This window comes from Lissotriton vulgaris, chromosome 6 (assembly GCF_964263255.1).
Source record: "Lissotriton vulgaris chromosome 6, aLisVul1.2, whole genome shotgun sequence".
NCBI classification, from domain to species: Eukaryota; Metazoa; Chordata; class Amphibia; order Caudata; family Salamandridae; genus Lissotriton; species Lissotriton vulgaris.
This window is the reverse complement of record NC_141694.1, coordinates 932,784,384-932,790,493: the sequence shown is the minus strand read 5'-3', so window position 1 is coordinate 932,790,493 and position 6,110 is coordinate 932,784,384.

Genomic DNA, 6,110 nt, shown 5'->3' with positions numbered 1-6,110 from the left:
GGTGCGATTGTCTAGTCCGCATGTGACTTTTAATTTTTATAGCACATAGCAGGCAGACAGCTCCAGGCACACTGTTGTGGTGTATGGCAAAATAGGAGTGTGATAGGGCTTTGATTTGGAGTATGGGGACTTGAATGTAGGTCAACACTGTATCAGGCAATGATACATTCACGCTTGCTCCGTTTAAATTTCTGCATATAAACCATATGATTGAGCTTAGCAGGCGTAGACACAGAGTAGAAGCCGGTAAGACTATTTCCGATTCTCCCCTCGTCCTTAGCATGTAATACCTCCATCTAACGTTGACAGTGATGATATCCTGGTTACATTTTCTCCGTAGATATTGGCTGGCGACCAGAAGCATACACTGCGGTATTAATACAGAGTTTACCTGGTCATACACAAGAAACACCAAGGTATATATCTAAGCAATTTCTGATGCATCTGAGCGAATCACTAAGAGATTACATAGTTGCTGAGTTTGTTTACGTTTATTACATTGTAGAAATCTCACCCTTATCGTTTCGGTGAATAGAGAAGACCGTTGAAACTTTTGGCTACTCAGCTCAGCCAGTAGATAATTATCCACGATATACTTTTGTTTGCATTGTTGAAACAAGGTGCTTTAGTTTCCGTAGCAAACTTATGTCTTTACACAGGTTGCTCACAGATAAAGTGTATTTAGAACATGTTCTTTTTAAATAACCGTGCATTGGTTACTATAAGGTTGAATACATAGATACCAGATTGTTTATGTGAATTCTTATAATTCTCGAATTAGAATCATGGTATCTATGTTTTTTATTGTGTCCGTTGTGTATACATTGATGATTAGCCGTTATCGTACACTTTATATCTTGTATATATTAACAGCAGGTATGAATCATTTCTCCAACTCACAGAAGAGCTAACTAAATGTGTTTCACTTTTCTTGAAACGTAAGAAGTGTTACATTCTTCTCTTGATCAGTCAGTTAACGAATACTTTATCTACAGGATCATTTCGGTCACATTTTCGCGTGCACGTTGGCGCTAGAATTCACGTTACGAATACAGAGGACATACAGCTTACAGTGACGGGGTCTAAGGCATGCACATATATTACATCAGTGAGTATTTTGAATTTAGATCATGTTACATACATACCTTATGCTGTTCACTTTATATTTTATGTAGATATGACTGTTGGGTAACAAATCATTACGAGGTTCTTTTAAAAGTGGGGTGACAGCAGTGTGTCACTCGTTATTACATTCTTTGTTATTTACTTAGGTCAAATGTTCATCATGCATTTGAATATGGTCACGTGACGTAGGTAGCACTTATATCCGATTAGTCCAATATGTCTGTTCAGAAATAAATTCATGAGTTAGCATAATTAAGCTTATGTGAATTTTGATGGTTGTCATTTCACCAGCATGTGTTGTATTTTGTATATCATCTTGGGTGGAGATTGAGAGTTATTCTTATTTGAATGTTCATTTACCACAGATAACCCCATAGAGCTCACTACCGCCCAGAATCAGGTGTATATCATCAGAATGATGCACTAGGCGTGTGTTGAACTGTTAATTCAAGAAGCAAGTATCCCCCTTATGTGAAACTATAAACATGGTATAAGTTTTGTGAGAATATAATATGAGGTATTGACATCTCATGCCCCTTTAATTAATTTTTTCGCAGATACTCGCCCCTGAAGAAGGGAACAGGGTTTCCCGAAATGCATTGGGCGACATCTTTTCGCAAGTCTAGTGACCGAAAAAGAAAATGATGTAATGTGTTCTCATGATTATGTACATACGAACACTACGAGTGGTTGCATTCATTTTAGAAAAGTATTGTATAGTCTTATATAGGCATTTCAATCAATTTATGTTTTGTATCACAAAATTGTAGTCATTTAACTACAACTAAATAGAAAATAGTAACAAATCAGAATATGTTCTATTACAAATAAAATGTGTTTCTTTGAAAGATAAAAATGTGTTGATTACATACCTTTAAGAATAAATAATTATAAGAAATTGTGAGAAATATTATCCCTAGGAACAGTGCACTCTGCATGTAGGCTCCGCTTACATTTCACTAGAGTATAAACCATATGACCCAGATGCTCCTCCACAAGAAACAAAAACGCGACCAAAAATGGAAAATGTCATTTTGGAGGGGTTTGCTCAGATTATCTAAAAAACGGAATGTGCTTAAGTGATTACTTAATGAAAATCACTAAACAAGTTGTGATTGAAGTATTGATGAGGTCTATTGAATACTAGATTAAATGCCAGAAATATAGCATCAGTATTCTTAATAAACTAGAGCTAATATTTCATAAACAAGAGAACCCTATCAATATGCAGGAGACTGGAAGTTGCAACAAATATAGAAGCATGTATTTTAATTTACAATAGTTTACTTGCTACAGCCTCCTGCACAGCACTGATATACAAGCACATACACAAGTGTGATATATCAGTAGTCAGGACAAAGGGTTAGGATAGAGACACCTTCATGTTTTGAAGTGCTTTCACCATGTGTTTTGCCACTGTTTAACACTACTGTGCAGTGCTCACCTACCTTTGTTAACATTGTCAATTATGTTATCCTAATGTCATGTCTTGAATTAGTAACAATCTTTTCCATTTTCGTTTTTGGTTTTCTATTTTTTTCTGCCTCTCTATGTCACTTATCTTGCTTTATTTTTCTCTAACAATTGTAGACAAAGCACCTATACTCCTAGTTACTATGGACTCGCAACCTTCAATATTGCTTGGCTCTCCTGGTGACTTCACAGGGTACACTAAAACCCCAATATTGGTGATGAGTGTTGTGATCAGATTTTGGTCGCAGGGACACATAACTAAAGTGGCAGTCACGGTCAGCTCTGTATATCGCCTTCAGTAGAAATTAGCCAAGCTGCAGAAATAAAGAAAACTGAATAGAGGATTATGAGCACTGAGGCACACAAAGAACAGTTAATACTGAGGGAGGTTAAACCCATCAAGAAATAAGCTTGTACTGCTACAGTCCTTTGTAGGTTATCCAGCCATTCACAGAGGGAAAAACCTCCGACATCCAGACCCAAACATGGCGCCACTACAGAATCAACCCAGAAATTCCATTCTAGTTCCCAAAGACCCTTGTTACTAGTTCCTATTGCAGTGCAATATAAGCAAATGAAGACTGAGGCGAAAGAGGTCAGGTCATCACAGAGAAAGTGAGGTTCAGACAGTTAAGCGGAGCATGAAGAGGGAATTGAAGAAGGCTACAGCTCATGCACTTGAGGGAGAGCGCTTAAAACAGAGGCCCTGAAAATCTCCACTATGCATGTTCGTGCAGCCCAAACAGCCATATGAACTCTCAACACCCTCGCTCCTTCTAAAAATATACTCTATGTGTAAGAATGTGTTAGCTTGGTTTGCTTGTACTGAGGAGGAAGCAGCAAGCTAACAGAGCAATTTGTCTCTATGTGTAAAGAAGTAATCATGGAGTTGGATGTGGATGACCAACAGAAACAGGACTGGACAAAGAAGTAGATATGGTAGTTTGGTGACATCCTTGACAAAGCACTTTGTAGAGTGTAAGGTAAGTATGTGCAATTGCTACTCTACTCTTGTTATATTGCAAAAACCCAAATAAAAATAACATAAAAAGTTCAAGGTGTCTTAGAAGCTCTATGAGGAGTTTGCATCTTGGATGGGTGGTATGACCAAGAACTTAAAAGGACGGTCGAGTGGGAAATTTGCAACTTTTGAAGAATTTATTCCAACAGTAGCCCAGCGCCTGGTTGAGGCTTGCCCTCCAAATCTGGATCAGTATCTTGCTGACATGGGCTCCAGAACCACCCGTGCAGATAGCAGTGGCCTGCTGGATTGCCTATATAGAGTGAAGCAGATTTACAATCTGGAGCACAGAAACAAAAGGCTTATGACTTCTAAAATCCCTATAACCCCTCAACTAGTCTCCAAGAGATGCCAGACCAAGGAGAAAACAACTTGTAGTAGACCCAGACAAGCCAGGAAACAAAGATGATAGCCACTAGTACTTCGGGAAATGATCACTGCTCCTTGCACAATATCTTAACTGATGACAAGAGAGTGACTTCCTACATGGATGGATTCTGTAGCCGGTCCCTTAATGCATTGGTGTTGGTGGAGGTTAAGTTGTTGCATGCACCTGCAAACCTCTAAGAGAAATCCAATGGGGTAGAACTGCAGATGCGCACTGTGACTGCTGAACCTGCCAGAGCATGCTAGGATGATTCAACACCCCAACATGGGCACGTTCTGAGGAAGCCAGAGACGTCCGTATTTGCTCTATCAGAAAGCCCTATGATGCAAGTATTACTAAAGGAAATGGACAGAGTAGAGTTAAAGCAGCTCACCCTGTACTGTCTGGACAACCACATCAAGGGACATATTGAAGATTTGGCAGGGAACTTCAGGATCTTTTAGAATGAAGGACTGTTATGCAGAGCGCCATCAGCTCATAATCCATTGTCAGCTAGAAGCTGAAGTAGAAAGCGTGTCCATGACTTTCTTGATAGCATGAGATTACACTAGCTGGGCTTACAGAGTCAAAAATAACAAGGAATAAATCTGTCTGCAATCCCACGGACGGAGCATCTTCATGATTTGCTATATCTTTGAAGCTCTCTTGTCAGGTGAATAGGTGCAAGATTATTATAACATGGGAAACCGCTTAAGTGGTGTAAGCGCACACACACACACTTGCCACAGTATCACAGGTGTGGTCTAGTAGATTGTAGAGACGGGGAGTGAAAACATGATAGCCTCCATCAAAGCCATCTGGTTCCGATAATCCTACAGGTTCATTAAAAAGAACCAGGTGTGCTCCTCTCCTGAGAGGCCAGCCACAGACGCCCTAGATCACCCAGGAGGGCGCTGGCAACTGCATCAATTTGGAGGAGCCTCAGGTCCACCTGAGATGTGTCCACATGCCCCACCACCTCTTTCAGGGAAGATGGAGAGGAGACCACCATTTGGCCCATTTAATCAAGACCGTTGACCCCTCAGTTGGTATCCTCAACGGGGACTCTGGTGCAGCAGCCAAGAGGATTGCTGATGCCATATTATGGTAAGGAAGACTGCTCCACAATGGAAAATACCTGCATCTGATTGCAGATTAGGTTAGCGGGTGGAGGAAGGGTGCGATAAGTTGTTTAGCTCTGCCCAGGACCGTGACTTACTCTACCATTTAGAGGCCACAAGGAACAAATTAGCTTACAGCATTCTAGTATAGCTATTAGGCTGGTTATCAATTACTATTTTAACTTAATTACAAATGCTTACGTGGGAAAGCTGAACATTCTTAAACATCATGACAGCAACATGGATTTCAAAGTATTTGCAATACTGATGGATTTTATAAGGGGAACATGATGTACCAGAGGCCAAACCAGTATTGTCACAATAGAAAAAATGACGAGACATTATATAGATTTATTAACATAAAATCGTAAAAGCAAACAAATCACAAACACAATGTATGATTGCGGTTTTAATTTCCAGCTCGGATACAAAAATAAATGCAGCGACCTTGCCAGCTGCATGGCATACAGAATTTGAAGACACATTCTTCAAGTGGCGCAGGTAGTTCAAGTGATACATTTATTTGGTCCATTGCCCTGATCTTTTGACATTTTTCACAAATGGACAAACACCTTCTTGATATGCGATAAGACAAAGAGCACACACAAATGTAGAGAATAATAATTTCCCTCCCTCGATCCCCTCCTCAACATTGTGCTTCGTATCACCAGAAAAGGCAAGGCATGCACGCACCACAAGCAGAGAAAAGGTGCCCACCACAAATCCTGGCTGTGGTATGAGGTGCTGGTTACAGCAAACCTTGAACAACAACAAAATTAAGAAAAATGATTGAAGCTGACGTTGTCCTTCTTTTATAAGTATAACATCAATTTGTAACCCAGCATATCCCAACACCAAACTGAAGCCACCAACCTACAGTATCACACGCACTCCACCGAAATAAATGCATGGATCCTTATAGTCAATGATAAGAAAAATCCCCGAAGCCCAGAAAGGAGAATGCAATTGGTTGTACCACATAAAAAAAAATAGAAAAGCACAA